Source organism: Oncorhynchus masou, chromosome 19, assembly GCF_036934945.1.
Source record: "Oncorhynchus masou masou isolate Uvic2021 chromosome 19, UVic_Omas_1.1, whole genome shotgun sequence".
NCBI classification, from domain to species: Eukaryota; Metazoa; Chordata; class Actinopteri; order Salmoniformes; family Salmonidae; genus Oncorhynchus; species Oncorhynchus masou.
This window is the reverse complement of record NC_088230.1, coordinates 20,737,060-20,764,518: the sequence shown is the minus strand read 5'-3', so window position 1 is coordinate 20,764,518 and position 27,459 is coordinate 20,737,060. Positions and strand designations below refer to the sequence as shown.

Here is a 27,459-nt window from a genome sequence, read left to right as displayed (position 1 = left end):
GGGATGAGGTAGGTAGATTGGGTGGGCTATTTACAGGTGGCTATGTACAATTCGTTCCAGTCATTGGCAGCAGAGAACTGGAAGGAAAGGTGGCCAAAGGACGTGTTGGCTTTGGGGATGGCCAGTGAAATATACCTGCTAGAGCGCGTGCTACGGGTGGGTGTTGTTATCGTGACCAGTGAGCTGAGATAAGGCGGAGCTTTACCTAACATCGACTTATAGATAACCTGGAGCCAGTGGGTCTGGCGACGAATATGTAGCGAGGGCCAGCCGACTAGAGCATACAGGTCGCAGTGGTGGGTGTTATAAGGGGCTTTGGTAACAAAACTGATGGCACTGTGATAGACTGCATCCAGTTTGCTGAGTAGAGTATTGGAAGCTATTTTGTAAATTATTGGTAGGATAGTCAGTTTTACGAGGGTATGTTTGGAGGCTTTGTTGCGAAATAGGAAGCCGATTCTAGATTTAATTTTGATGAAACCACCATGAAAGTTATGCACAGTTAGTTATGCACATCCCTCAGTTATGCACATCAACAACAACATAATCAACAACATTTAAAAAACATATATTTTACCTTTATTTAACTAGGCAAGTCAGTTAAGATTAAATTCTTATTTTCAATGATAGCCTAGGAACAGTGGGTTAACTGCCTGTTCAGGGGCAGAACGACAGATTTGTACCTTGTCAGCTCAGGGATATGAACTTTCAACCTTTTGGTTACATGTCCAACGCTCTAACCACTAGGCTACCCTGCCGCTAGCTAGTGAGATGAGCTAAAATCTAATGAGGGAAAATTAGATAAACCCTCTCCCCCCTTTTTCAACTAGTTGACCGTCAGAATTGCTCTGATAAACGATGGTGAATAGTAGCCTGCTTGTCCTTCTGCAGCTTGCCTGCCAATGCAAGCTGGTCCCAACCCACATTTTTACAAATGAATGGAAACTTGCCTGCCTGCCCACCCATTTGATCAATGCCAAAAACATTTGATTGACAACTAGCTCAGGTTGCGTTCATAAATTGCCTCAGAGTGCTGTCAGATTATCTGTTCATAAATTCAGAGCGTTTTGCAGTCAGTCACCCAAGCTAACTGGCTAAAGTTGGCTAGCTTGCTAGCTACTTCCAGACACAAATGAGAACACCTCTGGCCATTTTACTTGTCCTATCAGAGCTGGTTAGGCTGTTTACATGTTATCTAGAGCGTTCGTAACTATCTTACTTTTTTTGCTTACGTTTACTGACACCAGTCGTATTCAGCGGGTGTCATAAATTCATCAGTTATTTTGCGCTCTGGCACACTCAGACGAGAGTGTTCTGAAATGATAGTAGATAGCCACATTGAATTTATGAACGCAAGAGATATGCTACGTGGATAATAGTCGTTCTATTTCAGCATAGCAATTCATATTTTTCGCTAGCTAGCCAAATGACACCTGCCTCTAGCTGTAGCCACCGAAAAACAACATGACACCCTCCCAGCAACTAGCTAGCTAGCCAGCCAACGTTAGGCTCAGTGTTTTTACCTTGCAAAATAAATAGCTACATAAATAGATACGCTAGCCTATTAGCCACGTTATGACTGACTTGTGATCATTGTCCTTGCTGATTTGATTGTATTGACATTCCCAGCCTTAGTTAAATTTGTCTTGGGTTTTTGAAAAAACTGAACCAGTGCATCCTGAATGGGAGGCAGCAAACAATGTACCAGGCCAGCTGTGATTTACAACCTGATAGCAATATTTTTTGAACGTCAAATAAATATATTGGTGTCAGTTCTCCTCAACAGCCATGCTCATTCCCTCAATGATTAAGACTCAATAAAACACATTAAAATCGATAAAACATGTAATCTTAACACCCGCATAACTAGGAAATCTCATACCTTTCTCTCTCCCTCAATGACAGTGATAGGCACGGTGGTGGAGGGCCACTTGCTCTTCGGAGGTAAAGGCTTGTCACAATTCCACAGCACAATTATCTGCAAACAAAACAATTAAATAAAATCTTAATTCAAAAGAGCATAGACCCCTTACATATAGCCATTGTTTTTTTTAGCTGCGGATATATAGCGAAAATAAGTCTGTCCATTATAAACTGGGTGGTTCGAGCCCTGAATGCTAATTGGCTGAAAGCTATGGTATATCAGACCATATACCATGGGTATGACATAACATTTCCTTTTACTCTTCTAATTACGTTGGTAACCAGTTTATAATTTGCAATAAAGCACCTCAGGGGTTTGTGTGATATGGCCAATATACCATGGCTAAGGGCTATATCCAGGTATCCGAAGAACAGCCCTTAGCCGTGGTATATTGGCCATATAGCACACCCGTAAATATAGCATGGGGAGACATGACATGCCGTATAGCTATAAAGCTTTATGCTATATCCCATAAGATAAACTTCCACTGACTTTGAGTTACAGTATAAAAATGAATGGTCTGCATCCCTGCTGTTTCGCCTTAGCTCACGGGTCATAGGTCTGAGCTCTCACCTGTGCACAGAACTTGGATTTGGCAACAGCGATGACGAGCTTGACTATGGGCTGCAGCTGAGATTGGAGAGGAGTCACGGCCTGGATAACAGCAGTGAACTCCTGGGACGGGATCTTACCTGCAACCACACAGAGAGACATAAACCTTAACACAAACCTTCAGACGCACACCTTAATACACACCTTCAGACACAACTTAACACACACGCACCTCAAGACATTAACCTTTCTGACACACACCTTCAGAAGGGACAGCCTGTACTCTCCAATCCATCCACCTCATCAAGCATAAATGAACACCCAGTGCACTTACAGCATCCCTATCAATCTCTCTGACACAGGGCTGTGGACTCTCTGACCTCTCTGGTGTACTGGGCTCTATTTATGGATTTACCCTGATGCTATGTAGTGCCTCTCGAAGACCTATTTTGGACCCTGATCACCAAACGATGCCTTCTTGATGTGGGATGTGATAGCAAACTTGTGCTGGCTGTTTGTATGTGTCCATTTGGTGAGCATAGCATTTACCTGAATAGGTTTGTTCTTTGCAGACATTGTTGCATAAGCAAAGAAATCTGTAGAAAATCTCTGCCGATCATCTTCAAAGGAGCTTTCAGTATTGCATTAGGACCACACGAGTCCCATTGAGCGACGTACAATTGGTCCGGAGTCGTCCGGGTAATTAGGGGAGGGTTTGACCGGGGTAGGTCGTTATTGTAAAATAAGAATTTGTTCTTAAATAACTTGTTAAATATATAAAAATATATAATAATTATCATCCGGTCATCAACATCCCATAAGCCTTAAACTATTTTACTCTGGCAACACTTTTGTAGAAGAAATGTTTCCTCCGGGAAACACCACAGTCATTTCTGGCAGCAATTTTAAGTGCACTTCAAACAAACGTTCGAATCAAACATTAAACTGCAAATGTACCAAGCAGAACTGGCAAAAACATTTTGTTCAAATGACTTTCATTGAAATAACTGTGATCAAAGTCATTGTTCCCTTTAGAACACACAGCTGTCGCAGAGTAGGCTGTTAGTCCCACATTTGTAAAAAAAGAGCCTTGTATAATGGCCCCTCTTATCTTGAGAGTCTGCCCTTTGCAGGATACCTTACTGTAGGCCTAGTGAAGTGGGGTGTCATGTTGGTTATTAGCCTTTATGCTTGTTACTGGCCTTAGCGAAGGAGCTCTAGAACTCGTCATTAGAAAGGTTCAGTGTGATCTGAAACACGCTCAGAAACTAGAACAAAGTTAAACTGTACTATGGTAAGAGAAGAAAAAAAATCCCACTGATTGCAATGAACCGGAACAATCATGCTCAGCAAACGAGGCAAGTTGGAGGGTTTTCCGGACCAAAACAGAAAGCCAGGCTGGATCAATGATAGTGATGGGACTGCAAAGGAGAAAGCTGTTAGGGTGCCCTGAAGCCTCGAGGAAATCTAGTTGGTAACCTTAAAAATAAATAGAGGTGCCGGGGAAGTGAAGAGGTGGGGTGATGAGGGCAAGTGTTACCACTTTTTCACACGAGGTGGTGGTAAACAAATCACTCTTCTTCTTGCAACATCCTGGAGATAGTCCTTCTGTACCCTGCCAATCTAATCCGAGGATTTAGACAATATATAATTTCCTCATGTGAAAAGCTATAGATTGAGATTTATTGACAGCTCAAACAAAATTCAAAAAATTCACTCAAATGGCGATGAGAATTGGGTCGGATGATTGTGGAAAACAAGCAGAGTTTCAACAGGGAACATTCAAACATTCTAAAGTTTCTACAGTAAATGGACCTTCTCATTCTTATCCACTGCTTTGGCATCTCTTCATACATTCCCAGTAGCTTTAAACACAGACAAAAGAGGATTGTGAAGCACATTATAGGAGGTACCAAAGGAGCTGGACTCTCTACTAAACAAGTTGGAAATCCAATTTGTGATTTTGAGGCGGTATACCCAGTCATCAAGACCCCCCAGAAATGGAGCCCAATATCGCCATCGTTCCTTCTTTTCCACTTCTCAGAGGAACAGATATGATTCGGGACAGATGCTGTCATAATAACACAATATTGTAACATCAACTTGAAATTGACAGAGACAAATACAAGCTTAAAAACAGTCAATTAAAGTCAGTAGAATTGAAATAGGCCTACAATGCAAAGAAAAAAACTAAAAACATCTGCTGCTATCAGAATTATGGAAAGTGAGACTGATAATGCCTGTGTTTTACCGGCATTGACACCGTTATTCCTTCAGTACCGGCAAAAACATATAACTGTCGAAGCATAAAGCAAACTGCCCATTCCTCCTGTACACAACTCCTCAGAGAAAGACAAGCATCTATCTGAGTTATGGCTTCATCCCAGTGCTCCTCGCAGGACTGCGACAGCAGCACAGTTCATAGTGCACAGCTCCAAGGTGCTCAATGCCGGAGGAAATACACAAGACACTGACTGCTCTGCTGCAGCTCTAGGTTTTATGCTGTTCACTGTTCCATTTCAGTGACAACTAATCACTGACTAGGGAGGACTTGACCCTTGGCAGTTAATGGGACTGCAGATAGGATATGGGATAACATACCAGCTTGCAAGGTTACATCCAAGACAATTTCCGTTGTAAAGTGCATTGTTTGGTCTCCAAACATGACTTTATGTAAAAATGTGTCTGTGGTTGGCAAGCATGAGCAACATTTTCTCAGAGGGTATTAATACATAGCACTGGGGTATATAAAATAGCATGGAGGAAAGGTTGAAGAGAGCACATTGAAGAGAGCACATTGAAGAGAGCATATTGCCGGAGCGGAGGTCGGATTCCTTATGGTTGTGTGTCAACAGTTCCCATGCATAGAAGTTATACAGACACATAATAGCAGGTTATCACCAGGCTGCAACTCACCCAGAGAGGAGTCTGTTATACAGACACATAACAGCAGGTTATTACCAGGCTCCAACTCACCCAGAGAGGAGTCTGTTATACAGACACATAATAGCAGGTTATCACCAGGCTCGAACTCACCCAGAGAGGAGTCTGTTACACAGACACATAATAGCAGGTTATCACCAGGCTCGAACTCACCCAGAGAGGAGTCTGTTATACAGACACATAACAGCAGGTTATCACCAGGCTCGAACTCACCCAGAGACGAGTCTGTTATACAGACACATAACAGCAGGTTATCACCAGGCTGCAACTCACCCAGAGAGGAGTCTGTTACACAGACACATAATAGCAGGTTATCACCAGGCTGCAACCAGAGAGAGAGTCTGTTATACAGACACATAACAGCAGGTTATCACCAGGCTGCAACTCACCCAGAGAGGAGTCTGTTATACAGACACATAATAGCAGGTTATGACAGGCTGCAACTCACCCAGAGAGGAGTAGAGAGGGGAACACTGCAGTGTCGAACTCACCCAGAGACGAGTCTGTTATACAGACACATAACAGCAGGTTATCACCGTGGAGAACTGAGGCAGAATGTACAGTCCACCAGGCTCCAACTCACCCAGAGAGGAGTAGTAGAAGGGGAACACTGCAGCGTCCGTGGAGAACTGAGGCAGAATGTACAGTCCACCAGCCTCCAACTCACCCAGAGACGAGTAGTAGAAGGGGAACACTGCAGTGTCCGTGGAGAACTGAGGCAGAATGTACAGTCCACCAGCCTCCAACTCACCCAGAGACGAGTAGTAGAAGGGGAACACTGCAGTGTCTGTGGAGAACTGAGGCAGAACGTACAGTCCACCAGCCTCCAACTCACCCAGAGACGAGTAGTAGAAGGGGAACACTGCAGTGTCCGTGGAGAACTGAGGCAGAATGTACAGTCCACCAGCCTCCAACTCACCCAGAGAGGAGTAGTAGAAGGGGAACACTGCAGTGTCCTTGGAGAACTGAGGCAGAATGTACAGTCCACCAGCCTCCAACTCACCCAGAGAGGAGTAGTAGAAGGGGAACACTGCAGCGTCTGTGGAGAACTGAGGCAGAACGTACAGTCCACCAGCCTCCAACTCACCCAGAGACGAGTAGTAGAAGGGGAACACTGCAGCGTCCGTGGAGAACTGAGGCAGAATGTACAGTCCACCAGGCTCCAACTCACCCAGAGAGGAGTAGTAGAAGGGGAACACTGCAGTGTCCGTGGAGAACTGAGGCAGAATGTACAGTCCACCAGGCTCCAACTCACCCAGAGAGGAGTAGTAGAAGGGGAACACTGCAGTGTCCGTGGAGAACTGAGGCAGAATGTACAGTCCACCAGGTTCCAACTCACCCAGAGAGGAGTAGTAGAAGGGGAACACTGCAGCGTCCGTGGAGAACTGAGGCAGAATGTACAGTCCACCAGCCTCCAACTCACCCAGAGAGGAGTAGTAGAAGGGGAACACTGCAGCGTCTGTGGAGAACTGAGGCAGAACGTACACCAGGCTCCAACTCACCCAGGCTCACTGCAAGAACTCAGAACCCAGTCCAGCCTCCAACTCACCCAGAGTAGTAGAAGGGGAACACTGCAGCGTCTGTGGAGAACTGAGGCAGAACGCAGACCAGCCTCCAACTCACCCAGAGACGAGTAGTAGAAGGGGAACACTGTCCTGAGGCAGAACAGTCCACCAGGCTCCAACTCACCCAGAGACGAGTAGTAGAAGGGGAACACTGCAGCGTCTGTGGAGAACTGAGGCAGAACGTACAGTCCACCAGCCTCCAACTCACCCAGAGACGAGTAGTAGAAGGGGAACACTGCAGTGTCCGTGGAGAACTGAGGCAAAATGTACAGTCCACCAGGCTCCAACTCACCCAGAGACGAGTAGTAGAAGGGGAACACTGCAGTGTCCGTGGAGAACTGAGGCAGAATGTACAGTCCACCAGGCTCCAACTCACCCAGAGAGGAGTAGTAGAAGGGGAACACTGCAGTGTCCGTGGAGAACTGAGGCAGAATGTACAGTCCACCAGGTTCCAACTCACCCAGAGAGGAGTAGTAGAAGGGGAACACTGCAGTGTCCGTGGAGAACTGAGGCAGAATGTACAGTCCACCAGGCTCCAACTCACCCAGAGACGAGTAGTAGAAGGGGAACACTGCAGCGTCCGTGGAGAACTGAGGCAGAATGTACAGTCCACCAGGCTCCAACTCACCCAGAGAGGAGTAGTAGAAGGGGAACACTGCAGCGTCTGTGAGGAACTGAGGCAGAATGTACAGTCCACCAGGTTCCAACTCACCCAGAGAGGAGTAGTAGAAGGGGAACACTGCAGCGTCTGTGAGGAACTGAGGCAGAACGTACAGTCCACCAGGTTCCAACTCACCCAGAGACGAGTAGTAGAAGGGGAACACTGCAGCGTCCGTGGAGAACTGAGGCAGAACGTACAGTCCACCAGGCAACGAATTCCACATCAACTTGTTCCTGGATACGTGTGAATTTATTCTGTCTTGGATTATCTGCAGAAAAAGAAACAACACGGAGAGAAGGAGGAGGAGAGAGAGAGAGGATTAGTACAAAGAAGCTGCTCGCTGTGCAAGAGGCTGGGTCTGATAGACGTGGCCATGTTGTCGAGCAGCGTCTTGCTGATGCAGATAACACCTCACACCCTCAGCTGGGACTGATGCCCACTCACCCAGGTGCAACTGTTACCTTGCATGTTGACTGTGGAGATTGGACCTGTATCTCGTCGTCCCATGTTGCTATATATGATGACTGTGCTACTGACAGTCTATTGAACAGCAATGACCGTAAGGAGTTATTTGCATGCAGTGGTCATGCAGTAAGAGTGATGCACTGATGATGCACAGGATATTTTACATGAAGATGGTCACCTATGGGTCCTGATATTAGTTGAGTCATTGGACACAAAACCAACCTCTCAATCATTAACATTAATGACAGTCATTTCATATCATATCAGCCTTCATATCTACTTCTGATTGCTCTTTCCAATAGACCGGCCTCACTGCATGTCCTGAAGTAGAAAGGCCACAGCTTTCCTGCTCTTGGATCCACAGCAAGAGACCTCCATATGGGTCTCCTCTCTTACATGCTCTCAGAGCCCGGTGCTTTCCTGGCTGCTTCCTCCGTTTGAACTGTGGGTCCTAATGAGGTTGTGAGAGACGCCTTAACAAGCAACCCCCTCAGAGAGACGAGGCGGTAGGTCGACCCCTCCACACTGTTTACTCCCTGCGAGGTGATGAGCTTCATTTATGTTGCTCAAGATACAGTACCTCCACAGTAAAAAAAAATATTTTCTCTTCTACAGAAGTTGCTACAGTATCATGTGACTGTGTTATACTTGTTCTGCATTGTAGGCAAATGTATCTGAAAACCCTATTGACAGATTCAGGTCAGATTTATCTGGCTGAGGAAAGCAGTGCGTCTGCCTGTTTGTCCCGCACCTCAAACGGCCACCCTCAGTGTGATTATCATAACAGTTTAGAGTCCATATGCCTGTCCAGTGCCAGCAACACTGAGACGAGATGTGCCTTTTGATCTATATGGAGAATTAGCTGGCACTTATCGACAACCTCACAAAAGCCCTGTGTGTGTGCCACTTGCGGGGCAATTTAGAATGCCTAATTTCCCCCATTTTGTCAGTCGGCAGGTAGCGCCGAGCATTTACCACATCTGCACAACGGTAAATATCCATGGAGATGGGCCTAATTTCTTCCCTATTGGATTTGGACTAGGCACCTGGTGGTGACGTCCGCCCGGCAACACATAAAACCAACGCTCGGCCCTAATCCAATTCATCACAAAGTGCTGCTGTGGCTCCCTTTGAAGAACCATGGCGGAATGCCTATAATTTATCCTCCTAACTTTCTCTTTTCCCCCTCCCCCTCAACCCTCCTTGTCATTATTTCCTTTATGAAGTGGTAAATTGAATGGAAACAAGAAGGGAGTAAAGACAGAGAGTGGAGAAATTAAACACGGACACCCTCAAAATGAAGAAGTGAAATGAAAACCTCAGGGACAAAGACATATGGGTAAACAGGTTGGAGTTTCTGTTGAGTGAGTTCTAAATTAGAGCCCACAACACCATCATAAGAGAGTAGCTTCTGAATGGGTCAGTGATACAACAATAAGTGGACGTGTGTTAAAATACAAACCCATGGAAAAACTCAGACCAAAGTAAAATCCTCAAAATGTTGAGTGAGACAGAGGGGTGAACAGAGAGCCTATGAGAATGTTGTGATGTTACTCTGCTGAACCTTTCCTTTCATACCTGCAGGCCAAAATACCTCATACCGTGGCTTCCTCTCCACACATCAGACCATAAAAAGTGTTTTTATAATTGTTCCAGGGGAAACATGACAATTATTTTAACTTTGCTCTTAGAGGACACTATATTTGGGGGTGTGACAACAATAAACAGTAGCAGTATAGCACAAGGGGGAGTTTTGTTTAAGGAACCCCCAGCTACCTGTCGTTGTACTCTAGTCCATGAGAGTCTCTAGACATTTAAGATTCCAGAGGAAACCGTTACACTGCAATCTCTTTTGATCATGGCAGGTCCTGACTGATCTGGGGAAGAGCCTGATGAAAGCCCTTTGTGTCTGTTTCCCCCCAGAGACTGAGACAGAAGATAGAGTATAGTGAAAACACTCCCAAAGTAAGAGCCAGACTGTCAGGAGGAGTAAAAAAAACACACAAAAAACAGGGGAAATTAAGAACTTGTTTGGGAAACGCTGTTGTACAGCCACCATCAATTCATCCTGGCCACTTGTGCACATTATAGAAAAGGCTATCCGTTATCCTGGCTGCTGGCTGTCTGGCCCTGCAATCCTCCCAACCCGCTCCCACCCACTCTTGATTCAAATGAACAGTTCTATAAATGGGAGAGCTTACCTCTAATGTAGTTAATACTATTTTTGCTACCGAAGAAAAATAAGCATCCCAGAGGAACTGAGTCTGCTGCCTGAGCGCCAATATTTTGTCATGGTCCACAGATCTGGTAATTGAAGGAACCTGGGGAGAAAAAGGACAGAGTAAAAATTTAAACGAATGTGAGGGAGTGGGGGGGCACATGGGTTATTCTCTGGGCAGATGTGATTAGGTGAAATACTCCTTCCCGAGGGAGGCCCATGGACACACTGTCTCCCCTATGAGAGCCATAGCAACACCTCTCTGTAGGATTCGAATGGCCCTTTAGTGGCGATAACTTGAGGGACCAATGACATCGTTAACGATGGTCCTCAATGGTCAAATTACACTGTTATCTATGTGGTAGGCCTTAGAGGACTAATAAGAGGATCAATAGAATTTACTGGCATACCGTTCCAATTGAGGACTATCCCCTCAAGGTGTTGCTACAGCATAGTTCATACAGCTAGAGAGAAACTGAGGTGTTAAAACGTTATGGGCTAGTAAACCAGCCTTGTGTGAGAGAGGTTGAGCCCTTAAGTTAGGGATCATGTCACTCCTATGGCTAAAACACAACACTATCACACCATACTAACTAACAGATAGCACTTCCTCATGTTTCACAGCGCATCACTGTTCTGTACTGTTACTATTCCTTTCATAGCTCTTCATGAATTATACAAACAAACACAGAAAATACAATTCACAATGTGACACGTGGCAGGAGAGGGGGCAGGAAGACAAATCAGCAGTCACCATGAATGTCACATTTCTAACCCCGAAATCACAAAGACAGCACGCCTTTCCCACCTGAAGCCTGAAAACAATGTCTGTCTGAGCTGATGTTTGACAGTGACAGTATCTCTAATTTTAATACACTCAGAGGCAGGGTATACATTAGGCAAATCAAATCCTCCCCCTCCCTCTCTATCTCTCCATCAGTGTTTATGTGTCTCCTCTGTGGGGGAATAAGCTACTCCACATGTTGTTCTGGGTTGTTGTGCATCATTCTTCCACATAATTGAATGTAAAGAGATTCACTTTTTACCAGCGGGAGCAGTAACTTGATTGTTGTATAAAACCAAAACATTGGATGGTCTTAAAAACTCTCCTCCATTCTCATTATGGACCAACACACACACACACACACACACAAACACACAGCAGTATGGTGTGGGGGCTGTGCTTTGCTAGTTTATCAACTCTGTAAACAAAGCGGGATATAAGTTATCTTGACACTCATAAGCTTGTTTATGTGTCTGTTTATAAATAGGAGTGTATTTAAAAAGCTTTTAAATCTCTTAACACTCACGATAGCCTACTGTGACTCATGGTAGCGGATTATCTTTACATTAGATATACGAAAACTATCTCAACAGCCATTTTTTCACAAGTTAGTGTATAAATTGTAGAGATTTTACAAAAGTTTCTGAATTGCTTGTAATTCAAGCAGAGTTGGTTAGTTGGTTGTTTCCCAGAAACCCCTCATGCTAATCTTTATGAAGTTGTTGCGGAGGAAACACCGTGCACCTGGAAACCTTGTTTAGCGTGCACTGCGCCCATCCCGCTACACAAGTCGCTGGTGTGCAATGAGACAAGGATATCCCTACTGGCCAAGCCCCCCCTTACCTGTACGACACTAGGCCAATTGTGCATCGCCCCACAGACCTCTCAATCGCGATTGGTTACGACAGAGCCTGGGCGCAAACCTAGAGTCTCTGGTGTCACAGCTGGCGCTGCAGTACAGCGCCTTAGCCACTGCGCCACCCGGGAGGCCCATGAAGTTGGGTTTTGATAGGAAAATAGATCCAAATGGTATACATTTACATTGAATCATCTGAACACAACAGAAGACTACAAATCAATAGTGATTTAATCCTAACTTTCCCAACTTTCCTCACCTTTTAGCATAGTTTTGTATCTAATTCACACTCTGAATAACTGAGGCCTGCAAGACATTTGTTCTGACACCACTTTGCTTGTGGTTCTACAAAACGTGTGCGGACTGCTGACAGGTCCTTAGCAGTTCTGCTCAGTGTCAGCAGTCAATGTTTTGTTGTTCAGATAGCACTGTTCAACCGGCGATCAGCCTCTTAAAAAACTCCAGACCACAAGGTGGCAGTAGCTTTCTACAGGCGTATGCCTGCTGTAGCTATCTATAGCAAATGTTAACTAACTAGCAAGCTGCACTGATGTTGTTGCTAGCTCGCTAGAATTTGTAGTAAGCCCTTGTTGATACTTATGGAAGCATTTAGCTGCTGACACAGGAAATGCAACACTCTTACACTTAAAAACGAAATGTAAATGCCATTTCATTTCCTTTTTGTTCCCACATAAATTGTGACAAAAAAAAGAATTATCAATTACAATTGATAATTACCTTCCATATTCTGTGTGGGTTGACTGTCAAAATTATAATGATCAATGAAATTTGATAAATCACTTGCTATGCTTCATTTTGCTATTTTCTTTCTTGATTGCTCCTTTGCATTTTCATTTTCGATGTGTTTCACCTGCCAATCAAACATGGTGGATGGGGATTTGGTAACGGAGGCAGAAGAGGTTGCCTGGGCTTGGTAGCTGGGTCATTCCTCCCTATTTTTATTTTTTATTTCACCTTTATTTAACTTGGTGGTGCCTACAGTGCCTTTTCTGTCCCCAGGACATCACTTTATATATAGTGTAAAATGTGGATTCCAAAAGGCTTTAAATATAAAAGGTCAGGTGTCCTTACATTAAACACACAAAAATATGGATCTTGAAAAGGAATAACTTTGAAAACTTTTTTTTCTCCAGTGGATGTAGGCTTTTTTGTGTTTACTCATCAACTTCCATGAGAAATATGCCTTAAAATATATTATTTTATAGTCCTAGGTAAATTCTCTCTCATCAATTACTTTTGTTCATGATTATTGTATTTCATATTTTATTTACGATTTTCTGTGACTCTGATATCACTTTCCAATTTGTTAGTTTGTTATATTTCTCCATTTATGAAAATAACCCCTTTCTAAAATGACACCACATTCAGGAAATGTCATAATTTCTTTGGTAGGAAAACAATGGTGCAAAAGTACATAAATATAGACACTCCATTTTATCTATTTTTCCATGTTTCATGTATTTGCTGTATGTCCCACTCATATATTTCCACCATGTTAGGCTAAATTATAGAGAAAATTAAACAAATTTCTAAATGTTAAAATAGGTTTGAAAGAGAAGTAAAAATCCTGTTAAAGTGTTGACCATTTTACTCGCTCAATCTTTCTCACTCACAGAACTATGGCTAATTTGTGCTCCATATTTCCACCCTTATGCAACTAACAGGTTGGAAAATGCACCTAAGAAAATAAGTGCCTGAGCTTGACCAATATGTTTTTTCTGAAAGTCAAACATGTCCTTTTTCTGATAGAATACTAAAACACAAAAATACTTTTTTTTCTCTCCAAATGTTTTGAGGTCCAAAAGGTACCACAAAGTAGGAATGACCCAGCGATGCTCAGACAGAAAAACATGTACTCTTAATTTTGTAAAGTATTTCTGGATCACAGAGGAAGAGGCGAAGCTGTGTTATCCACTGAATGACTCAGATAATCTTTGCTATACTGGCTAGGACAGCCGTTAGTAAATGTACTATAGTTAGCCATCTATGTTAGACACGTTAGCTAGCTAGCTGGCTATGGTGAGAGGCAAGTCAACACATTTTAAGAGATGAGTAGATGGAAATAACCTACTAAAATCATTCTGGTCAAACAAATAAAATAAATATATACGGTGCCTTATTCATATCCCTTGAATTATTCCACATTTTGTTGTGTTACAGCCTGAATTCAAAATTGATTAAACATTTTTTTTTCTCTGACCCATCTACACACAATACCCAATTATAAAAAAGTTAAAACATGTTTTTAGAAATGTTGGCAAATGTATTGAAAATTAAATACAAAAATAATGAATTTACATTAAGTATTCATACCCCTGAGTCAATACATTAGAAACATATTTAGTAGCTATTACAGCTGTGAGTCTCTAAGAGCTTTACTCACCTGGATTGTACAATATTTGCCTATTATTATTTTCAAAATTCTTCAAGCGCTCTCACATTGGTTGTTGATCATTGCTAGACAACCATTTTCAAGATTTTCAAGTAGATTTATGTCAAAACTGTAACTCGGCCACTCAGGAACATTCACTGTCTTCTTGGTAAGGAACTCCAGCGTAGATTTGGCCTTGCGTTTTAGGTTATTGTCCTGCTGAATGGTGAATTTATCCTCCATTTATTTTCCTTGACTCAATACTGTTAAAGCTGCAAGTCAAATTAAGAGGGTAACTTTGTGCGAGACTTTGCTTGTGTGAACCACAATGGCTCATAGGAGCAGGAGCCTATCTCTTGTTTCTGTAGTGTGATGTACCTTGTAGCTTGATGTACCAGTACACACACTGGATAGGACGCTAGTCAATCGCAGGGCCTTACCCCCAATCTATCTCAATCTATCTTGAGTGCCAAGCAGAGACGCATCAGGTCCCATTTTTACAGTCTGGTATGACTCGGCCAGGGATCGAACTGTCCAACCTTCAAATCTCAGGGAGAACTCTAACAAGGGAAACTGAGTTGGTTATGCAAGCCATAGGTATAGCTTTATTGCATATTAAGTTGTTGGAAAATGAGAGGCATGCACAATTAAGCATCGCAAATGATTTTATTAAGGTTTTACCTTACTGTACCCATGGTGACCTGTGATAGATTCATTGTCCTATAGGTAACAGCTATTCTTGTTCTTAGAATCACTGTTGTTCAACAAACAGGTTACTATCACAGTGTTCAGCTACTGTAGGTTTTCTTGATAATGTTTTCCAACATATGATTGGCAGAACCTCATTATAGAGCAAAAAACACTTCTGTATTGTATAGAACTTCTTATTGAACATGTGACTACTGGTAAGAAAGTGGCACTGTCATTTTTACTGAACACGTCAAGCAGTTCAGCGACAATGGATGTCTTCCCTCTTCCTTATCAGTACAGTTAGAAATATTAGTAACATCATTGGTGATGATATTCCTTCTCGGTTCCTGTCCGTTATGGAGACAGGTCACAAATTATGCAAAAGGTTTGGCATGAATGAAGACAAAGATTATATATGTACAACGTATGAAGTGCACTAGTCACAATTTAATTCACATATCCTGCTGTTTTTTATTGTTCACAACCATATGTTCTGGTTTAGTGCATGTTGTCATAACCAATCATTCATTCACTCAATTTATCCAAGAGTGGTCTTATTGAGTTGTTCAATGAGGTGTTATAGCAAAGGTAGTGATGACAATGTTCACACTGTTGCCCATTAGGCAAGAAATAAGAACACTGACCAATTGTACAAATCCATTGCGCTTAAGTCCATGAAGGGAAATAGCAAAGTGCAGATCAGGACATGAAGACATCTTTCAGCCATTTTGGTGCCCCTCCAGCCCTTGCTTCCTACGTGAGAACACCCTTACCCGTCTGATAAGAATGATAATAATAATAAGACTTATACAACTCTTAAAACTACTGTGAAAATGAAAGTAAAAACAAAAAAACAGGAGTCAAAACAAAATCAGTCTAAACAAAACCATAAATAAAGAGAGGGGTGGGCTCAAAGAAGGGAAGAGTGTGATGTATCAGTGTATGGGGAAGGGAGGGTTGGGATTGGGATACGAACCCGGTTTAGGATAAGGGGTGGGGTTGGGTTAGGATACGAACCCGGTTTAGGATAAGGGGTGGGGTTGGGTTAGGATACGAACCCGGTTTAGGATAAGGGGTGGGGTTGGGTTAGGATACGAACCCGGTTTAGGATAAGGGGTGGGGTTGGGTTAGGGGGTTTAGGATAAGGGGTGGGGTTGGGTTAGGATACGAACCCGGTTTAGGATAAGTTTAGGATAAACCCGGGATAAGGGGTGGGGTTGGGTTAGGATACGAACCCGGTTTAGGATAAGGGGGGTGGGGTTGGGTTAGGATACAAACCCGGTTTAGGATAAGGTTTAGGATGGGGTTGGGTTAGGATACGAACCCGGTTTAGGATAAGGGGTGGGGTTGGGTTAGGATACAAACCCGGTTTAGGATAAGGGGTGGGGTTGGGTTAGGATACGAACCCGGTTTAGGATAAGGGGTGGGGTTGGGTTAGGATTCGAACCCGGTTTAGGATAAGGGGTGGGGTTGGATTTGGATACGAACCCAGTTTAGGATAAGAGGTGGGGTTGGGTTAGGATACAAACCCGGTTTAGGGTAAGGGGTAGGAAAAGGGTTTGGGTTAGGTGCTGCTGTGATGGTGGACAGCTTGGTCAGCATCAACTGGAAGACAGGAGGGGGCAGCGTCTGCTGTACGACCTGCTGGGGTTGCCTGTACACAGCAATGACAGGGTTGGAACACAAAAAAAGATTAGTTGAAAGGCACACAGTCATGTCGGGATCAAATGAGCTAAAAATACAAAAGTATTTCCTTCCCAAAAATAAGGTTTTGTAGCCTTCAAATCAGACAACATGAACTCATAAGAATCAGACTGGTTCCAATCCATATCATAGATCATCTGCTCCCTTACAGATTCTCTGGTCCCTGTAGCATCCCCAGCTGAAAGAATGGTCAACTCTCAAACTGATGGTTCATGAAAGTATCATGCGGTACCATTTCCATAAACACCGTAAGAGCTCGTCCTCTTTCCAGCCAGGTGCTAAGTTCGTTGTTTCTTGGGTGCTTGAACAACCTTAACGAAAACGTATTTTCCTTTTCCTCTCTCGTGCCTGTTTCCCATATACCCTTGGCGCGTAAAACAGAGAAGGCAAAAAGCCTGCTTTCAAAATAAAAGTCACACTAAACTGTCAAATATACAGGATAGGATAGAGAATAGAAAGTTCCTACAAGAAAATAAAAGTCCAAATATAGAGCAGACGTGATCGGACACTCGTTTTAGGGGTACATTTACACTCCCACTAAATCAGGAGTGATTTGGAACAATGTACATGGTATACACAAATGACGAATGATTTCTGTACTTTAAATGACCTAAGACCAGAAATAGGGTATCAGAAAGGTATGGAATCATAGCACAAACGACTCAAAAGTAGAAGAGACCATGGTTAGATATAGGATGTAAAGAGATTTGGGGGGGGGGGACATATATCTTAACCAGTCTCCAGCAACAAGACTAGCTTTTGAACTGGGCGTTCGAACACTGACAGCTTGGTGAGACGCTTGTCTGTCTTGTCTAACTTCCGACCACCAACACATATTTTGACTCTCCTTACTAGTCCATCTTTATCAACAGCAGTCTCTGAGACTCTACCCATCCGCCACTCATTTCTAGGCAGATCATCATCTCTCATCATCACTATGTCACTGAACTGCAGGTTTCTCGTCGGGGTGTGCCAGCAATGCCGGATGGCGATGTTGGCTAGATACTCTTTTCGCCAGCGTCTCCAAAACCGTTCTACTGGATATTAAACAGACCGTCACCTTTTCTGAGCGTACATGTCCTCCCTGATGAATCTGGCAGGAGGAAGTAGAGCTGTGGTAGATTTCATAGTAAGCAGATGATTAGGGGTGAGTGGCTCAAGACTATTTGGATCATTGGGGTTGTCAACGGTGAGTGGGCGATTGTTTACAATTGCCATTGTGTCGTAGAAGAAGGCTCGTAGAGAATAATCATCTAGTCTACCAGAAGAGAGTGAGAGTGTGGAGCTGAGGATACCTCTCACTGTTCGCTCCCGGACGCCACCCATGTGACTTGAATGGGGGGCATTCATGCTGAAATCACACTGTTTCTCAACGAGATAGGCAGTCAGCCTGTCCATGTCAACTTCCTTGAGCGTTATTGACTCCCACAAGGTTGCTTCCTTGGTCACATTTAATCTGACGAACTGCACCACGTATGGTTATGAAGCAGCGCAGACCATTAATGAAGGCATCTGTTGACATGTCATCTAATATTTCAATATGAACGGCACGAGAGCAAAAACAGGTGAAGAGAAGACCATACCTTTTATGCACTCTTCGTCCTTGCTTAATGAGAAATGGGCCAAAACAATCCATATCGCAGTATGTAAAGGGCGGTGATGAGTCCACGCGCTCTGGAGGGAGATCAGCAATATTTTGCAAGGAGGCAACTGTCGACAGTATACCTCGACGCGTTGCAGATGGCAAGTCATCAAATGCAAGGTTACGGTCCTTATTGTCGGATGCACGTTCAGATGGTGGTATGCTTTCTAGGACAGCTCTGTCATTGGATACAAACATGTGCAGTCGAAGTTCTCGAGCCCTGTCATCTACATAAAAGTCGCTCATGATGAATTGTGAGCCTAGAGGGTATAGGTCCCTGTTCTCCTTAGCTAGATGCTTCAGCCCATAGTTTGCACCTCCAGTAGATAATGCAGCACCAAACAGCTGCACCTTCATGCGGAACACTTGAGGTTGTGGAGTAATGTCTCCCTTTTTCCACCAAAGGAAGCGCAAATAGTTTCGGTCAGTCTCAGGATCATGGAACTGGTGAAACATCTTCTCAATGTCACACATCTGCCAACTACACATGAGAACACCGTTCAGCTTGTCCATCAAATCAGGCCCTGGAAGCAGATGGTCATTTAAACTTGTACTTGGCAGAGCAATCAAAAACTACGCGGAGCCTATCTGACTTCTCAGGATGATAGACACCATGATGAGCAATATTCCATTTCCTGCCTTCATTTTCATCATCTTCAACTTCTTCCGCGTCACCATTTTCAATGACCTCATCCATGAACTTGACAATGTTCCTTATACTTTTCATCGTTTAACAGTTTCCTTTTAAGATGGCTGAGTCGTACAATGGCGAGTTGTTTATCGTCGGGTAGATTGGGTCTCTCCTTAAAAGGCAAGGTCAATTTATAATGGTCATGACTATTTTTCCTCATACCATCATTCAGCTTGTTCAGGAAGAGGATGTCATCCTGAGACACGGTTTTGCCATCTTCACTGGCGTCCTTGAAATCGGACTCCAGAATGTGAATAGCATCTGCAGGGGATACTGAGGGGATCTCTTTGACAATGACCCGGTGACACACACTAGCGACGCATTTACATTTGATTTTTAATTGTGTCACACTTTGCTACTTCCTTTTCAAATAGGCAGTTTCATGAGCTGAAATTAAATACATTTCTTTTTCTTTCCATCCCTGTTAGTGGGCATTTCTCATTTGCCAAGATAATCCATCCACCTGACAGATGTGGCATATCAAGAAGCTGATGAAACAGCATGATCATTACACAGGTGCACCTGTGGACAATAATAGGCCACACTAAAAGGTGCAGTTTTGTCCCACAACACAATGCCACAGTTGTCTCACATTTTGAGGGAGCATGAAATTAGCATGCTGACTGCAAGAATATCCACCATAGCCGTTGCCAGAGGATTTAATGTTAATTTCTCTACTATAAGCCGCATTCAATGTCATTTTAGAGAATTTAGTAGCAAGTCCAACCGGTCTCACAACCGCAGACCACGTGTAACCATGCCACGTGCCACGTAACCATGCCACGTGTGTGAATGCCTGGCTAATGTCACTGCCGTGAAATGGCTAGCTAGTTAGCAGTGCGCACCAGTAGCGTTTCAATCGGTGACGTCACTCGTTCTGAGACCTTGAATGAGTTGTTTCCCTTGCTTTGCAAGGACTACAGCTTTTGTCGAGTGACGATGCTTTGTGGGAAGCAGTTGTTTACAGTTCATTCAGAAAGTATTCAGACCCGTTGACTTTTTCCACATTTTGTTACGTTAAAACCTTATTTTCAAATTGATTAAATCGTTTTCCCCTCATAATGACGAAGCAAAAACAGAATTTTTGACATTTTTGCAAATGAATAAAAAATATCACATTTACATACGTATTAACTTCTTATGAATGGGGGCAGTATTGAGTAGCTTGGATGAATAAGGTGCCCAGAGATGCCCAGAGTAAAATCCAACCAGGAAGTGGGAAATCTGAGGTTTGTAAGTTTTCAACTCATTGAATATCGAAGATACAGTGGGATATTGGTCATATTGCACTTCCTAAGGCTTCCACTAGATGTCAACAGTCTTTAGAACCTTGTTTGATGCTTCTACTGTGAAGTGGGGGCGAATGAGAGGGGAATGAGTCAGAGGTCTGCCAGAGAGCCACGAGCTGGTCACGCTCGTTCACGTGAGAGCGAGCTCTGTTCCATTGCATTTCTACAGACAAAGGAATTCTCCAGTTGGAACATTATTGAAGATTCATGTTAAAAACATCCTAAAGATTGATTCTATACATCGTTTGACATGTAACGGAACTTTTTTACTTTTTGTCTGCTCCTAGTGATCGTGCGTCATGAATTTGGATTTGTGAACTGAACGCGCTAACAAAAGGAGTTATTTGGACATAAATGATGGACATTATCGAACAAAACAAACATTTATTGTGGAACTGGGATTCCTGGGAGTGCATTCTGATGAAGATCATCAAAGGTAAGTGAATATTTCTAATGCTATTTCTGACTTCTGTTGACTACACAACATGGCGGATATCTGTTATACTCAGATTATAGCAGGATGTGCTTTTTCCGTAAAAAAAAAAAAAAATCTGACACAGCGGTTGCATTAAGGAGAAATGTATCTATAATTCTGTGCATAATAGTTGTATCTTTTATCAATGTTTATTATGAGTATTTCTGTAAACTGATGTGGCTCTCTGCAAAATCACTGGATGTTTTGGAACTACTGAATGTAACGCGCTAATGTAAACTGAGATTTTTGTTACACAAATATGAACTTTATCGAACAAAACATACATGTATTGTGTAACATGAAGTCCTATGAGTGTCATCTGATGAAGATCATCAAAGGTTAGTGATTCATTTATCTCTATTTCTGCTTTTTGTGACTCCTCTCTTTGGCTGGAAAAATGGCTGTGTTTTTCTGTGACTTGGCTCTAACCTAACATAATTGTTTGGTTTGCTTTCACTGTAAAGCCTTTTTGAAATCGGACACTGTGGTGGGATTAACAAGAAGTGTATCTTTAAATTGGTGTAAAATACTTGTATGTTTGAGTAATTTTAATTATGGGATTTCTATTGTTTTGAATTTGGCGCCCTGCACTTTCACTGGGGTTGTCATATTGATCCCGTTAACGGTATCTCAGCCCAAAGAGGTTTTTAAGACACTTTACTCAGTACTTTGTTGCAGCAGAAATTACAGCCTCAAGTCTTCTTGGATATGACACTACAAGCTTGGCACACCTGTATTTGGAGAGTTTCTTACATTCTTCTCTGCAGATCCTCTCAAGCTCTGTCAGTTTGGATGGGGAGTGTCGTTGCACAGCTAATTTCAGGTCTTTCCAGAAATGTTTGATCAGGTTCAAGTCCGGGCTCTGGCTGGGCCACTCAAGGACATTCAAAGACTTGTCCCGAAGCCAAACCTGCATTGTCTTGGCTGTGTGCTTAGTGTCGTTGTCCTGTTGGAAGGTGAACCTTCGCCCCAGTCTGAGGTCCAGAGCGCCCTGGACAAGGATCTCTCTGTACTTTGCTCCATTCATCTTTCCCTCAATCAAATCAAATCAAATTGTATTTGTCACATACGCTGAATACAACAGGTGTAGACTTTACAGTGAAATACTTACTTACAAGCCCTTAACCAACAATGCAGTTTTAAGAAAAAGTGTTAAGTATTTACTAAATAAACTGAAGTAAAGAATAAATGAATAAAAATACAAATGAAAAACATAAGAAAATTATGACTAGTCTTCCAGTCCCTGCAGCTGAAAAACATCCCCACAGCAGGATGCTGCCACCACCATGCTTCACCGCATGGCATTCAGGCGAAATAGTTCAATCTTGGTTTCATCAGACCAGACAATCTTGCTTTTCATGGTCTGAGAGTCCTTTAGGTGCCTTTTGGTAAACTCCAAGCGGGCTGTCATGTGCCTTTTACTAAGGAGTGGCTTCCATCTGGCCACTCTACCATAAAGGCCTGATTGGTGAAGTGCTATAGAGATGGTTGTCCTTTTTGAATGTTTCCCATCTCCACAGAGGAACTCTGGAGCTCTGTAATTGTGGCCATCGGGTTCTTGGTCAACTCCCTGACCAAGGCCCTTCTCCACCAATTGCTCAGTTTGGCTAGGTGCACAGCTCTAGGAAGAGTCTTGGTGGTTCCAAACTTCTTCCACTTAAGAATGATGGAGCCCACTGGGTTCTTGGGGATTTTCAATGCTGCAGAAATGTTTTGGTACCGTTCCTGTCTAGAAGCTCTATGGACAATTCCTTCGACCTCATTGCTTGGTCTTTGCTCTGGCATGCACTGTCAACTGTCTGACCTTATACAGACAGGCGTGTGCCTTTCCAAATAATATTTACAACAGGCGGACTCCAATCAAGTTGTAGAAACATCTCAAGGATGATCAATTTAAACAGATTGTGGCTGTTCAGAGTCCCATAGCAAATGGACTGAATACTTATGTAAATAAGGTATCTGTTATTTACGCTTCATCATTATGTGTTATTGTGTGTAGGTTGATGAGGCTGTACAGTAAGAAAATGTGGAAAAATTCAAGGCGTCTGAATACTTTCCGAATGCACTGTATATGTTCAGCGGGTCCCTGCTTTGAGCCCAGGTTGGGGCAAGGAGAAGGACGGAAGCAGGACTGTTAAGGTAAATTCACACACTACGGATACGGAAGGTAAGGAGCGAGGCACAGTGTTGCAATGTCGTTTTTCGTCAAAAGTCCAATTTTATTAGTCACATGCGCCGAATACAACAGGTGTAGACCTTATATTGAAATGCTTACTTACGAGCCCCTAACCAACAATGCAAAAAATATGAGTAAGAATAAGAATAAAAGTAACAAGTAATTAAACAGCAGCAGTAAAATAACAATATACAGAGGGGGGTACTGGTACAGTGTCAATGTGCAGGGGCACCGGTTAGTTGAGGTAATATGTACATGTAGGTAGAGTTATTAAAATGAATGACTAAGCATAGATGATAACAACAGAGAGTAGCAGTGGGGTGGGGGGGGGGGCAATGCAAATAGTCTGGATAGCCATTTGATTGGATGTTCAGGAGTCTTATGGCTTGGGGGTAGAACATGTTTAGAAGCCTCTTGGACCTAGACTTGGCACTCCTGTACCGCTTGCCGTGCGGTAGCAGAGAGAACAGTCTATGTCTACAGTGGCTGGAGTCTTTGACATTTTTTAGGGCCTTCCTCTGACACCGTCTGGTATAGAGGTCCTCGATGGCAGGAAGCTTGGCCCCAGTGATGTACTGGGCCATACGCACTACACTCTGTAGTGCCTTGCGGTCGGAGGCGGAGCAGTTGCCATACCAGGCAGTGATGCAACCCGTCAGGATGCTCTCGATGGTGCACATCTTTTGAGGATCTGAGGACCCATGACAAATCTTTTCAGTCTTGTGAGGGGGAATAGGTTTTGTCGTGCCCTCTTCACGACTGTCTTGGTGCACTTGGACCAGTTAGTTTGTTGATAATGTGGACACCAAGGAACTTGAATCTCTCAACCTGCTCCACTACAGCCCCGTCAATGAGAATGGGGTTGTGCTCGGTCCTCTTTTTCCTGTCGTCCACAATCAACTCCTTTGTCTTGATCACATTGAGGGAGAGGTTGTTGTCCTGGCACCACATGGCCAGGTCTGTGACCTCCTCCCTATAGGCTGTCTCGTTGTCGTCGGTGATCAGGACTACCGCTGTTGTGTCATCGGCAAATTTAATGATGGTGTTGGAGTCATGCCTGGCCGTGCAGTCATGACTGCACCCCTGAGGATCAGCATGGTGGATGTGTTGTTACCTACCCTCACCACCTGGGGCGGCCCCTCAGGAAGTCCAGGATCCATTTGCAGAGGGAGGTGTTTTGTCCCAGGGTCCTTAGCTTATTGATGTGCTTTGAGGGCACTATGGTGTTGAACACTGAGCTGTAGTCAATGAATAGCATTCTCACATAGGTGTTTATTTTGTCCAGGTGGGAATGGGCAGTGTGGAGTCCAATAGAGATTGCATCATCTGTGGATCTGTTAGGGCGGTATGCATATTGAAGTGGGTCTAGGGTTTCTGGGATAATGGTGTTGATGTGAGCCAAGAAGGGCGGCTCCTTGTAATACACTCCGACAATAACCGTTCTTATTATAGTGCATTTAACATACTTTGTACTATCTGAAAATTGAGACGCGCCGGATCATTCCTTCTGTAGCTGTTGGGGCAGTGTTGTTGTTTCGGTCCTTGATCTGATCTATAGGCTATATAGGCTATTTATCAAAGTAGCCCATTTTGCATTGACACTCAACTATAATCTCAGCGTCTGTTCAAACAACAAAGATCCACCCAAAAGTATTTTGTTTAGAAGTAATAACTATTGATTCAAGGCTATTGTGAAATGGTAGAACCTAATGTAGCCAACTATACTACATGACCAAAAGTATATGGACACCTGCAAGTCATACATCTCATTCCAAAATCATGGGCATTGATATTGAGTTGGTCCCCCCTTTGCTGCTATAGCAGCCTCCAAACTTCTGGGAAGGCTTTACACCAGATGTTGGAACATTGCTGCGGGGACTTGCTTCCATTCAGCCACAAGAGCATTAGTGAGGCCGGGCACTGATGTTTAGGCCTGGCTCGCAGTCAGTATTCCAATTCATCCCAAAGCTATTCAATGGGGTCGAAGTCAGGGCTTTGTGCAGGCCAGTCAAGTTTTCCACACCGATCTCGACAAACCATTTCTGTATGGACCTTGCTTCGTGTATGGGGGCATTGACATCCTGAAACAGGAAAGGGCCTTCCCCAAACTGTTGCCACAATGTTGGAAGTACAGAATCGTCTAGAATGTCATTGTATGCTGTAGCATTAAGATTTCCCTTTACTGGAACCAAGGGGCCTAGCCTGATCCATGAGAACAGCCCCAGATCATTATTCCTCCTGCACCAAACTTGACATTTGGCATGATGCATTCGGGCAGGAGGTGTTCTCCTGGTATCCGCCTAACCCAGTATAGTCCGTCGGACTGCCAGATGGTTAAGCCTGAGGCATCACTCCGGAGAACGCGTTTCCACTGCTCCAGAGTCCAATGGTGGTGAGCTTTACACCACTCCAGCCGACGTTTGGAATTGCGCGTGGTGTGCATCTGCTCGGCCTTGAAACCCATTTCATGAACCTCCTGACGAACAACTCTTGTGCTGACGTTGCAGTTTGGAACTCGTAGTGAGTGTTGCAACAAAGGACAGACAATTTTTACACGCTTCAGCACCTCATCGGTCCCGTTCTGTGAGCTTGTGTGGCCTACCACTTCACGGCTGAGCTGTTGTTGCTCCTAGACCTTTTCACTTCACAATAACAGAATTTATAGTTGACCGGGCAACTCTAGCAGGGCAGAAATATGACGATCTGACTTGTTGGAAAGGTGACATCCTATGATGGTGCCAAGTTGAAAGTCACTAAGCTCTTCAGTATGAGCCATTCTACTGCCTGTATTTGTCTATGGAGATTGCATGGCTGTGTGCTCAATTTTATACACCTGACAGCAACGGGTGTGGCTGAACTAGCCAAATCCACTAATTTTGAAGGGGTGTCCACCTACTTTTGGCCATGTAGTGTCACTAGCCATGTGCTTTTTAAGTCCGTGACCAAAACATGTTTTATTTTTAGCTGATATCAGAATGCATACACAAGCAGCATATCAAACTGGGATAATGTTTTAGGTTACACCGGCAAGTAGAAGAATATTTGCCAGGGCATATTATTTGGTTATAGATCGGATTATTTCACATGGAGATGTGGGAAGCAAAGAAAAAAAGTGCACATTATTAAACCTAACAAAAAAATCCTTCTTCAAACACAAAGATCCTTAGCTAGAAATAAAATATGTAAATACTTGCTCTAGTAAAAAAATATGTATTATGCAGCTTTATTGTTTTAGAAAAGGCGATGGATTACACAGGGAAAAGTGCCTTCCTTTTTTCCTTTTACTTGTCACTCCTATAGGCTCCTCCACTTGAATGTTTGTGTTCTCTGATTGGCTCAAAGTCAAGTTGTTGGCTACTGACGAGCAGGGCGATTCTACAAATAGAAACGTCAGGTTTGTCTGTACCAGGTTGGCACTCAGCAGGTACATATTTTGTTCTAGCAAGAGATGGAACGGCCTCCTACTGTGTTAAGTACCTATCTGCCCTCCGTTTTCTTGGTGTGTCTGACTTCTAAGTGCTTAATTTAATTAGATGAAACAATTATTTGTGCCTAGTGAACAAATGCTGTCATTATATATTTTTTCTTTCTTCTAAAGACAAAACGTCCTTGAGTGCCTCATATCCTGTCACAGCATATTTTCCACGTCTACACATATCTGACAACAATTAGCATGCTTTTAGGACAGGGTCTTTATAACTAGGGGGTGAAGAGAGTGAGAAAAAACAATAGTTAGCAACTCTGAATGTCTTTCATTCAACAGCGTGTAATTACAGGACTTGTATTAAAACCATTTACGGCTTTCAGTAGGCTGAATTTGCATAGTGTGTTGACTCAATTTGCAATTGAGTGCAAATCAACTGATACACATCTTTGTGTGTATCAGTAGTCTGAGATAAAATAAATGTGTCGGGTTTCAATAGAACCATGGGTCGTTCCCAGGTCAACGGCAACAGGCAGCCCCTAGAATAATTGCGCTGATTTCATAAGTGGGGGATGGAACTGAGACAAGAAGGTGAATGACACTGAGGGAAATCTTGTCATATCTCGGCACACATCATTTCCTCATTTATTTTCATGTTCTGGGTGACATTTTGCATATCGTAAATCAAACGTCTTCCTTTTTGCCACATCAGCCGCTAATAAGTTCAGTAATTAAAGAATATAAATATCATACATCTTGAATTACATAATTAATGGGATAGTTGATTGATACAGGGCCCATGCTCTGGGAGACATTAGGGAGATGGGTGGGCGGTTGCAGGGATGTGGTGGATTAATATGTGTAGGTATATTGGCATTTCATCACACCCCTCTGCAAACAAGCCCTTCTGAAACCGCGGGTGTGGCTGGCAAGATGAGGATTCACTTCCTCTAATTCTGGATACTTGGTATAGTAATCGCTCAGTTCTGCCTCAAGGACAAGACTCAC

At 43.4% G+C, this 27,459-nt stretch overlaps 1 pseudogene; it reads right to left on the bottom strand.

The window, feature by feature from the left end:
• The window catches only part of LOC135505977 (exostosin-1-like), a 296,459-nt pseudogene that overhangs the window by 21,264 nt on the left and 247,736 nt on the right, over positions 1-27,459 (bottom strand).